This window comes from Pseudonaja textilis, chromosome 12 (assembly GCF_049901715.1).
Source record: "Pseudonaja textilis isolate UNSWEBS1 chromosome 12, rPseTex1.2, whole genome shotgun sequence".
In the NCBI taxonomy this organism is placed as follows: domain Eukaryota; kingdom Metazoa; phylum Chordata; class Lepidosauria; order Squamata; family Elapidae; genus Pseudonaja; species Pseudonaja textilis.
Window position 1 is genome coordinate 8,893,042 of NC_142001.1, and position 12,973 is coordinate 8,906,014.

Consider the following 12,973-nt stretch of genomic DNA (forward strand, 5'->3'; position numbering starts at 1 on the left):
CGAACCTGAGCTGCCAGCTTTCCAGCCAAGAAGGCCAGCATTTTAACTGCTCAGCCACCACGCCGCTCCCTTCCCCCAATACCTATGGCCTGCTTAAAATGCTCTTGTGATAAAATATTCACAGCAAACTAATGTCAGCATTCCAGAAAACCTCAACTCCAATAAATAACTCCGAGACAGACATGTTCTCAAAGTTTCCTTTTATTAGAGTAGTAAACTGGCACATCGTGGAAATCCCGAATCTGAAAATTCTGGGTTTCCCTCCAATAAATAAAAAATTACAAATTCACCCCCTGATGATGGTGCCATCATTCTATCACATGTCCCAATCACCGTCCGTCACCATCTGCACCCATTATTCCGTCACATGTCCCAATCACCGTCCGTCACCATCACATGTCCCAATCACTGTCCGAGTGGCTGAGACGTCCCCTCAACCACTCCTCAGCCAGGTGCAGAAATAACATGACCTTGAGTTAGAAGAAGAATGCTATTATGTCTAACCACATACGCTCCACAAAATTCCCCCCTCCCATTTTCCCAGGCTCAAGGATGTGGCAGCGTGGAAGCTCCTGGTGCTAATATGACTTCCAAAGCTGACAATTAAATTAGCCCTGAGTTATTTAGGGCCAGTAAATCTTTTTCCTTCGCCATTTTCCTAAACCTTGCCAGACCCCTTTTTCTTCACATTCATTTCAACGATCAGTTTTATAGCCCATTTTCCTATTTTGGAATGTGTAACTAATTCAAAGAAATATCCCCAAGCACTTGTAGTTTAATTAGGTCACCTGCTCTGGAAAAAGTGCAGGTAAATCATTGACAGAAACTCAGAATGAATGAGTCACTCTCTGACATCATGTGGAACAACAAGTGGGCAAGTGGAGAACTTACTGATCCAGAACACAAAACATTTTGTCCGTCAGGTCTGGAATACATAAAAGGAATGAGAATATTGAAACTTTTGTTAATTAGCAAATCTTTAACGAGATGAAACATTGAAATTCCTTCATGGTTGTATGAAGGCACTGTGCCTTCCATTGGCTTTTTTCCCAAGTTTAGTTCAGCTGATTGTGGTCCATTCTGACCACTTCTGATTTCACTGCTGATTCTACAGTGTGACCAGTCCTTCTTTTATCCCTAAAAAGTTTAGATAGATAGATAGATCAATAGATAGATGGATGGATGGATGGATGGATAGATAGATAGATAGATAGATAGATAGATAGATAGATAGATGAAAGAAGAAAGAAAGAAAGAAAGAAAGAAAGAAAGAAAGAAAGAAAGAAAGAAAGAAAGAAAGAAAGAAAAAGACAGACAGACAATGGGAAGGAAGGAAGAAGGGAGAGAGAGGAAGGAAAGAAGTGGAAGGGAGAGAAAGGAAATCAAGAAATGATGGAAGGAAGGAAGGAAGGAAGGAAAGCTAACACACCTCATAATGAAGCTGACTGCAATTTTTCAGAATAAAGATTAGGTACAGAAGTACCTACGAAGTCAAAGAAGTTGGAAGTACTGAATGCCATCAAAAGAATAACAGTGTCATGAATTCGCACACCGAGTGTATGGAAAGGCTGAGAGGGACAAACATGCTTAGGGGACATGAGGCCTTGCAGTTCAGCTCTGAGCAAACCAGAGGTTGGAAAAACCAATCCTAAAACAAAAATAAAAAATGATTCTGTCTTTGTTACAAAGCAATTAGGTGGAGTGTTTATGGAAAGTCAAGTCAAGGCCAGATGGGAGAGACAGGATGTGAGAGGTGCAGGAAACCAGCGCTAGCTCAGTTTCTGCCTTCGGGGCTCAGGAAGATTCAGGCTTCATGGCAATGCAGCTTATCTGCAGAATGAATCATATTCAGTAACACGCAGCCTGGGAAAGCTGATACGAGCAAAGGATTTAGCCAGGCTGCAGGAGAAGCCGGAAACTCCTGCAGGTAGCGTGTGAAGGAGAGACTCAGGCGGGCAATCTTCTCCATTTAATCTTCAGGCCCCGTCGGACAACTGAACCATCTGTTTCTGCTATTCAGAAAAGCGTGCAGAAAAGCTCTCCTGCCTCTTTCCTTTTTGTTTTCCCCCCCTTCCTTCTGGTTTTTCATTCCAGCGGTGGGATTCAATTTATTTATTTTTTTACTACCGGTTCTGTGGGTGTGGCTTGGTGGGTGTGGCTTGGTGGGCATGGCAGGGGAAGGATACTGCAAAATCCCCATTCCCTCCCCACCCCACTAACAAAAGAAGACCCGGCCGATTAGCTGGGACTTGGGAGGCAGACGGGTTTGGTAGGGCCAGTCAGAGGTGGGATTTGCCGGTTCTCCGAACTACTCCAAATTTCCGCTACCGGTTCTCCAGAACTGATCAGAACCTGCTGAAAACCACCTCTGCCGTGTGGGGTGTTTCACTTATTAGCCGGCGGAAGATGGCCATGGGAATGTATGCTTATCTGTCTTCTCAGAGCGATTGGGACAATAACATCTAAAAAAACAATTGCTACCAACCTGCCTTCAATCAAGGACCTGTATCCTGCATGAGTTAAAAAGAGGGCTGTGAAAATATGTACAGACCCCTCACATCCTGGACACAAACTGTTTCAATTCCTTCCCTCAAAACGACATTAAAGAGTACTGCACACCAGAACAACTAGACACAAGGACAGTTTTTTCCCGAATGCCATCACTCTTCTAAACAAATAATTGCCTCAACACTGTCCAACTATTTACAAAGTCTGCATTAATATTACTAATAATCTTCTCATATATCCCTGCCACTTGTGACTGTATGACTGTAACTTTGTCGCTTGTATCCTTATAGTTTATATTGACTGTTTCCTAGTATGATTTGATTGCTTATTGTACTTTATGGCTATCATTAAGTGTTGTAACTGATGATTCTTGACTCTTGATGAATGTATCTTTTCTTTTACGTACACTGAGAGCATTTGCACTGAAGACAAATTCCTTGTGTGTCCAATTCCACTTGGCCAATAAAGAATTCTATTCCATTCTATTCCATTTTATTCCATTCCATTCCATTCTATTCTATTCACACTTGTGGATTAGCTGAATCAACATCTGGTTAAAGGGAGGGGTCACTGTGGCTTGGAACTCTACTCGGCTTGCCTAAGGCAGATCAGATGTGGCTTTGAATGGCATGCTTTCACTTCTGCTTAATAAAGGTTTCCTTTGGAAATCCTTCGTTTCAAGAGTCTTCACTTTCTTAAGGAGAGGCAGTCCTTACAGACCCCGAGGTTGTGGTTGTGGGTGCGTATTTTCTCCCAGAGCGGACAGCCATCATCCTGATCTCAGGTGTGCAGTTGGGTACAAAGGTAGCCCGATTCTATTTTTAAACTTAAGTCTTGAGGTGTTGCTAATTTTATTAATTAGATTTTTTTTTAAAACTTTCCATCCGTTTCTGCCACCTGTTGTATGTCACGATGTCATCAGCAGGAATACAAACAGCTCAGTTCTAATCTCCTTGGATGCAACCTGCGCAAAGGGGTGGATTAGGTTTGGGGAAACTCATTGTGTACCTAAAGAGCAACAAGAAAAACTCGCTGTTCCCCTCTAGCCCTCTTCCCCATTAAGCCTTCTGAGAATTGATGACGGGTGTCACGTCAACTCGTCTTCCAAAGTACGTTTGCTTTGGGAGTTACGTCCTTTTAGTTTGGATACAGGTGTTCAGGTTGACTCTTCAAACGTTGCTTTGGTTTCCTGACCTTTCTCTGCTTCTTTTATCTTGGAGTGGACAAATATGGGGGGGGCGGGGTTGGACCTATCCAACCAGGGTGGGCTATGGAAATAGGGGGGTCATTTTCACAATGTCCTTGAGTGTTCAGATGCTAGATGAATCAGAGCTCCACCAGTGAAAGCCAGTGTAAAATAAAGAGTGTGGGTAGTCCTTGACTTACAACAGTACGTTTAGTGACCGTTTCAAGTTACAATGGCACTGAAAAGAGTGACTTATGGCTGTTTTTCACACTTACGGCTGTTTACAGCATCCCCATGGTCACGTGATCAAAATTCGGGTGCTTGGCAACCTGCATGTATTTATGATGGTTTGCAGTGTCCTGGGGTCATGGGATCCCCTTTTGCGACCTTCTATCCATCTATCCACCCCAGGGGTCAGCAACCCATGTATCATGCCCCTGTCAGAGTCTGAATCCGAGGAGGAAGATGAACAGCTGACAGGGAGCGGGTGTGTGGCTCCGTTGGCTGTGGAGGAAATTGGGGAAGGGAAAAGTCTGGCTGGGCAGAGCAGAGAAGAGGTAGAACAAGGGAGAGGGAATTTGGAGGATGACCCAGGCCCAACCCCTCTTCATCCTAGGTGCTCGCAGGGAGGAACAGAGAAGAGAGCAATGTGGGTTGCCTGGCTTACGGAGGAGAGGGCCCTGATTCCCTTCATTATCCACAGCTGGGAAGAGAGTTTATAAGAATTGAATGCTGACTGCGGCAGCTGCTGGGAGCAAACGTGACTTTAACCTATGCTGTCATTGCTTATCTGTATTCCTGGCACCTTCCCAACAGTCTGAGTTTTGCCATGCCTTCACATCTGGAATTCTTGCTCCTGTCCTGCCAAACTAATTACTTCAGCTTGGCTTGTTTGGACTTTAAGTTACAGTTTGTGTTTACCTTGTTTGGGACTTAATTCTCTGCAGTCAAAGGCTGTTCCTGGGAGAGTTTTTCTCCAGCCAGAAGGTAACCTGGACATTGGGGGCAAAGTTGGAGCTAATAAAAGGACTCTTATTGATTATCTGACTGTGTTGCCTTTGTGCCACGCCCCTTTGGGTCAACACACTGCGGCTCTGGAGCTGCATGTGGCTCTTTCATCCCTCTGCTGCGGCTTCGCCATTCAGCTCCTCCAGTCAGCTCCACAATTGATGGGGCTTTCGGTTAGGACAGGTAGAAGAATTGGACGCCGCTCTAGGAGGAGACTCTATGGTGGGGGAACCGGACTTCCAGTCAGCAGAGGAAAAAGAACACTGTGCTAGGAGGAGACTCTATGGTGGGGGAACCGGACTTCCGATTGGCTCCAGAATTGAACAGGGGCCTTCCATTTAAGACCTTTGTGGCTCTTGGGGTGTTTAAAGTTGCCATTCCCTGATCCACCCAATCATTTGTTTATTTTTACATCCCTTTAACTGTCCATCTTCCTCAGAGTGGGGCTGCTTCAAATATCCTCTTTGGTTTCCCGTAAGGGCTCAAAACTCCACTTTTCTGAATGAAAGCTGAGCATTCAAGAACATTCACTTTGGGCGAAGACCCCTGGCTCACTTTAAGCCCTTATTTCTTATTTAATATTTTTTTTTAAAAAAAAATAAGTTATAAAGTATTATAAAATGCAAAATGCAAAAGTAAATAAAAGAGCAGGGAAAGAAGGAAGGGAAAGGGGAAAGAGAGGGGGAGGAAAGGTAGGGAAAAGAAAAATAAGCATTGACTTCCAACTCTCTGTGTTGCAGTGGAATAAGGCATCAGCATCAAATCACAGCTTGTTTTTTCCCATAATAATATGAACAAAAATCAATCGGTAAAACCCAAAGTCAGAGTTTCATTCTTTTCCACATCAAGCACAAAATTCAGAAGCGGTTTCCATGTGGAAAAACAAAAGTGCGTGTGTTCTTTTTTTCTTTAATCGGAGTAGTCAAGTTTTGCCATTTCTGCCAACTCCCATCAACTTCTGCAACCATTCTTCCATGGTAGGTATCGAAGTGTCTTTCCATTATGGGGCATACAATAGTCTCGCTGCTCTCAAACATACACTTCAGCCCTTCTTTCTAGCAAAAGCCTCTCTTGCGGATCATTTGCCTTAATCAAAGGGGCTTCGGTCCTTTCTGTGGGTTGGAAGACACACTTGGCCATGCTACAGAAATCACTCTTGCACTCCCAGCTTTTAAACAAGCTCCCTGAATCACTACTAGCTGTAAATCTAATTTCCCCCATTGTGCAGATTAATTAGAATATTGATTCCCTGCTCCCAAACTGAATTTTGTCCTCAGTAAGAATTTCTGCTGGTTTTCTTGACTTCTTGGCAAATCCAGTTTTGGTCATCACCACACTATAAAAAAGATGTTGAGACTCTAGAAAAAGTGCAGAGGAGAACAACCAGGATGATTAGGGGACTGGAGACTAAAACACGTGATGAACGGTTGCAGGAACTGGGCATGGCTAGTCTAGGAAAAAGAAGGACCAGGGGAGACAGGATAGCAGTCTTCCAATATTTGAGGGGCTGCCACAGAGAGGAAGGATTCAAGCTATTTTCTAAAGCACCCAAAGGCCAGACAAGGAATAATGGGTGGAAACTGAATAAGGAGAGATTCAACCTGGTCATAAGGAGGGATTTTCTGACAGTGAGAGCAATCAACCAGTGGAGCAGAAGTTGCCTTCGGAAGTTGTGGGAGCTTCATCACTGGAGGCTTTCAAGAAGAGATTGGATTGCCATTTGTCAGAAGTGGTGTAGGGTCTCCTGCTTGGATTGGGGAGGGGGTTGGACTAGATGACCTACAAGGTCCCTTCCAACTCTGTTAATCTGTTAAAATGTTCCAAGAACACCTGAGGATTATAGAGTAATTTATAGGGTAAAAGTTCCAATCCTAATTGAGGTTGTAAATGAGCTGTACGACTGCCTCTTTCCATGTCTCCCAAAAAATCGTTCCCAAACTTTTTGGCTTCTTGTGAGGGAGTCTCCCCAACCTTGAAGTGGCTACAAATAAGAGGCATTTTCAGAGTGGCATGTTTAACGTAAATTATTATCGTTACCTTTCTTTTGTATTCCAGCATTAACAAAACACAAGGAAGCAAAATCCAAAGAATGAGATGATTTTTTTTTTATTATTAAGATAATCCCAGAGCTGGAAAAGGAAACATCCTAAATTACATTGTGACATTCCTCACCCTCCCAATTCATTCCCATCCCGTCTTTTAACCCACCCGCCCCAAGGAAGAAAAAAAAAACTCTAGGAAAAAAAATCTTTACAAATTTACATTTTTTTTTTTACAATACAAAAAAACTAAATAGTTCATTGCATATAAATATTACATTTGGTCTGCCATTCTCAAGTGGCATTAAAAATCCCTGAAGCATTTATCATTTTAAAGGGACCTGAGATAGTGGATGCAAAGGTATGAACTTTAGGAACTAACCCCTGAAATCAAGACAAAAAAAAAAAAAAAGCAAAATAGAATCGGTTTAAATCATGTGCACCTTCTGTTTTTTTTTTGTTTTTTTTTTTTGAGGGGCAGGGGAAAAGATTAGGGGATTGGCAAAAATATTTCACGAAGTCAAGAACACAACACACATGCGGGAGATCTTTCGGAAAGCACTATTTTCCATACAACTCAAAAGTCAACTGCAGAAAACCGGTATTTCTAAACCGGAAGTCCCCAAACTTGGCAACTTTAAGTCTTGTGGACTTCAACTCCCAGAATTCCCCAGACAGCATAGCTGGGTTGAAGTCCACAAGTCTTAAAGTTGCCAAGTTTGGGGACCCCTGTTCTAAGCAAAGTGATGCTTTAATTTAATTCCGTGAAGCTTTAATTTTAAAAAAGAAAAAAAAGGGGGAGAGCGACTGGCATGAGATTAAAACAAAATATAGACTGAAGGATGGAAATAAACTTAATACCACTTCATTAAAATTCAGTGCCATCATGTCTCAGTACTGACAACCACCACTAGGAAGCACCCCAAGAGGGGTCCATAACAACTCGCCATGGCCAACACGAATATTTAAGAAATAGTGGAATAGAATCATTAAAGAAAGGATGCCAAAAGGAAGGACAAAATGAAACGCAAATGACAAAAATGAAAACGATTTTTTTAAATTATTTTAAAGAATTAAATGGAATTGTTGAATTCTTCTGTGGCCAGTTACCTTATGGCGGGTTAGCCCTGGCAGGTTGTCCCATTCTTCCCCGAATGCTCTTAATCCTACTCTGACACAACATCCTTCATACGCGAGGAGGGGAAACTCAAGAGAGCAGGAACCATTATTCAACCAAGGTTGAGATCTGCTAATCATACTAACTATATTGTTCAAGTTAGAATACTTGGATTGAAATGGGTTTTTCTTTTTTTAAAAAAAAAAAGACTTAAAGAGGCGGTGTGCAGGATTATTACCATTTCCAGTTTCTTTGTTTTAAATGCTCGACTTGAGTAACAAAAGACACACATCCATGTGTCATTGTGTACACACATATTTTTAAAGCACCATATTCTACAACTGTGAAGAAGTTAAGGCGGTTAGCAGTTCTACTGAAAAACGAAGCCGCTCAGGCGTGTTCCTTTGAGATCAAGAGAGTGAGTGCTTTTGGTTCATTTTTAAAAAGGCTGGCGAGAGAATTGACCAATATGATTGCAATAATATTTCTTGGCAATCCATTAATACATGGATGGCATTGCTGCAGGCCGGCATTCAGTATTCAAAGCTATATATATATATATATCTATATATATACGTATGTATGTCTCTGCGTTTGTCTGTTCTTTGTGTTTCAATGTTCTCAAGAAATCTAATTGCCCAAAAAAAATCTGGAATTATATATTACAACTTTTTTTAAAAAATAATATAAACATTTGATCTAGCCAGAGTTGGGGGAAAATGATCTCTTGCAAATGCACAGTCATTTATAATACATATTTTAAAAATAACATAATGAGTCCTCTTTAGGAGTCTTCGACTATTTGATCACCTTTGGGTGTCAAACGGAGCTTTTTATCTATAAATATTAACACTTTTTTTTTTTACTTGAAAGAAAACATTCTCATGACATTTTATACCATAACTTATGAAGCCAACGCACAAATCTTTAAAAAGCATTTAGCATTATAATATACACTCAAGCAAAAGCAGTCCTCTATAAGTTGCTGATGCACTTAGCCTAAGACTAATTCATTCTTTTGTTCCAATATGTTATCAGCTGCGCTAAGATAAATTATTCAAGTTAATCTCTATTTTTCTGAACCCCCCCCCCAAAAAAAAGGAACCAAAACACAGACATAAAAATTAAATCCCCATTAGTTTTGCATGGTTTGGATTGTTAAGAAATGTCTTGGAACTAGTTTCTAAAGAGCAAAGGCAAGATTTTATAGGTAATCATATTCTTCCCCATATCAAATTATTAGAGCACATGAGTTGGCTGCTATTTAAGGATTTAGGACTACACGGGCATAAGGCGGAACTATCTTATTCTACTTGGGCAAGAAGGCTCAAACAGCATCTAGAAATTAATAGCCACTTCAAAAGATTAAGTCTCCACTCTTAATTCTTAGGGTCTGGTTGCTAAACATTCATTTATTTTTCTATAGGGATTCTGGCCTTTGTGGAGAAGATAATGCTTATTAGATGGTGGGGCTTGTGAATCTGTGATGTGGCCAATCCTTATTATTAATCCGCGCATGTTTCACTAGAAACTAGTGAAGACCTTAATAGATTGGATTACCCATTTCTAAGATGCTCACCCAACTTCACAACTTCAAGGAAGCATTATGCACATCAGAAGCATCTGTTATTGCTCTTGACAGTAGCACAAGATTTCATGTAATCACAGAAAGCATATATATAAAAAGTATCTCTTGCCTTAAAGCACGTAGACAGTAATCAAATCTCTTTTCATTATGGGAGAAAATACACACACACACACACACACACACACATACATATACATACATACATACACATACATACATACACACACACACACTCATTGATTCATTCATGGTGGGTTTTTTTTTTTTTTTTGCTCAAGACGCTAATCACCATTCTCTTTCATGAAAATAACTTCTAAAACGCACATGCTGAGTTGCAGTTCAGGGCCTCAAATGTTAGAAAACGACATGCATCAAGTAAAATACCCTTTGTATGACAGGCAAATAACAGAAAAATAGATGATTCCCTTGTAAAGGAGAAGATGAAAGCCCCCGGTCTCCACTTAACACAGAATTGCTTAAATCTACTTTGCACAAATATTTACTGGCTTCTTAATGCAAGCAGGCACAATTCCCAAAGCAAGCTTTCACTTTGGATCGGGGGTGATCAACCTGGGCAACTTTTAAGTCTTGTGCACTCTCCAGCTAGCCATGCTGGCTAGGGAATTCTGGACACTGAAGTTCATGAGCCTTAGAGACGCCAAGGTTGAATATCCCTGCTTTAGATTGATGTTGTTGAACATCATATGGTATCATCATTACTAAATTATTACTATCTAAGGGACAAATTGGAGTTACTGGAAATATCTCTTATTAATTAATTAACTAATTAATTATTAAAGAGCAAGGATACACGGCTTGAGGTCAAAAGACAGCAGAGAATGGAACAACGCTAGAATTATCTCTTATAATAAAAATTTGAGGAATATCAATTATAGCCTATAAAATAGAAATTTCTAGATCATCAAAGATCTTAAGAAAAGACAGCAACAGAGACGAAAGCAGGAGGTAAAATCCAAGCAAGAACTACAGCTTCGAATTAATAGTTGTTTGGAATGCCTTGTCTGATCCAACTTTTCTGGCTTTGAATCTCCCCTGAGCAATCAGAAGAAATAGCAAGAGAAATAACTCATTGAAAGTTCCCTGCTAAAATAGTTACTACTACCTTTCTTCCTGACATGGTTACTTGCAGACATGGAGTAAATTAAAATAGTCCTCTTTGCTCCTTAATTATGTTGGGTGCGCAAACCAACTCCACCTAGAAATCCATCCAGTGGCCATATTGGGCTAGTCAGAACTTGGACAAATAAAACATGCTACATTGTCCATTTATTTCTCCACCCCATTCCTATATCTACTACAGAACCCCAGGTTTCTGTCTGAAAAACAAGAACTTTCTCAAGATGTGCCTTCTTTAGCCCAAGAGCCTATAAATAGGGGAAAATAAGGGGTTTTCTTTCCACATGCCAAGTCCTTTCTCGGTCATGGACACTCCACCTGGATAATTCTCTGGATTCATTTGCAAAAAGGGACATAGAAGTGAGAACAGTGAGCCTGTCAACAACTCTTTTACAGCAGGAATGCCTCGGTCATGGGTAACTGCAGAAGATGTTTATGTCCTATCAAGAAAAAGATGTGGCTGCTTTAAAGAGTTGTCAACAAGTGTTATGTTCTTCTTTTTAGCTGCTCCAAAATAGCTTTTCCAAATTATTTCCAGAGCGCTGCATTGTCCTAATTAACACAGATCCAATTAAATACTTAGCTCCCAATAAAGTACTCCTTTTTACTGCCACCTACAACCTTCAAGGAGCTACATCTAAACCAAAGGTCTCCCAAACTTGGCAACTTTAAGACTTGTGGACTTCAACTCCCAGAATTCCTCAGCCAGCATAGCTTACTCTCTTGTAATCCCTTTCTCTGCCATCTCTCCTCTTTGGAGGGGGTAAGAGAAAAAGAAACAGACATGAGTGGCTGAGGAATTCTGGGAGTTGAAGTCCACAAGTCTTAAAGTTGCCAAGTTTGGGAACCCCTGATCTAAACAAAGTCTTGCCTAAATCTATACCTATGTTTTATGGAGGAATTAAACCAGTTTCTCCTATCACAGAAAAATGCAGCCTATTCAATACCAGTACGATTCGTTAAGAATTTGAACGACAAACATAAATTATCTACTGTTACATACAGCTTTAGTTATTTGGAGTAAATTGCCCTGTGGTAATGATAAGACTACGGGATTATGTCTGCTTGATATAGTCATAATGTCCTCAAGAAAAAAAAGATAAGAGATTCCTCTGAAATATACACACTTGCCCTGTACGTAAGAAAACAAATTCTGAGTTACTCTCATGTAGAAGGTTGTCCTTGAGATAAAGAATATCCCTCAATTTGAATAAATGGAGCAGATACACATTAGCAGAAGATCAAATACTTCCAAACTGATGGAACTGCAGCAGCTGTTCAATTAAAATGGGCTCTAAGATGGTTCTCTATATTTTGTTCACCAGTCACTTTTTAAAATTGTAATACAATTTGGCAAGTGCCTTCCCTGTTGTCTAAAATACAGCATGGATTTGTGTAGGTGTGAGGTCTGTCCGTGCTTCGGTGTGGTTTTAAATAAATGCTTCGGCCCTTGCAGGAACACAAAACCTGTCTACTAATACCTAAAGCAGCCACGGACATTTGTGAAGCTTCCAAGGTACTTTATGGAGTCCGTTTATTAAAGCATCTCTAAAAATCCAAGCCTCTTCCTTCAGGGTCATTTTAGGAAGAGTAAGGAATGATACTACGCTCACACAAGTTCCAATGCACTTTCTCCAAACTGATTTTGAATCACCCCAAACCCAAGTACTGAAGTCTATATTGCATTATGGAAGATCTACGCCGCATCTGTGTACAGACTTTTTATTACATTATTATAGATCCTACTGTTATTTAGCGAAGATCAACCAACACTAATGGTTGGTGCTAGGCCAACCTCTCCCCCACCACCAAGAAAACACCTGATCACAAAACTAGAAGAAAATACCTCTCTCCCCTCCTATAGAAGGATTGCTATTGGGAGTTCGATATGTGCACCTTGTCCATCTCAGAAAAGAAAACACAAATATATTTTAGGAGCATTTAACACACTATGGAGGTAAGTGAAATGAAACGTTTCTCTCTCTCTCTCTCACATAAATTGAATATACTTTTAAATGCAAATGCAAGACTCTTTTTGTTTAGAATTAAATAGCATGTAATTATTTTCACTCCAAAAATCCCCCCAGAGCCAAAATTTATATTAGACATTCCATTATTTGTTGATGGGGGGGGGAGGAGGGGGAATGACAGCATGCCCAACGGAAGGAAAACCGGTTCAATCAGCACCTTTACTGAAGCAAATAAGAGAAACTAGAGGTCTGTGTTAGATATCTCTAGGTAATGATGCCTAAATTCTTTTTCTGGAAGCATCATTGTCTTTCATGACTTAAAACACTAAAGGAAAAGCGAAAGAAAGAAAGAAAGGAAGGAAGGAAGGAAGGAAGGAAGGAAGGAAGGAGCAAGGAAGGAAGGAAGAAAGGAAGGAAGGA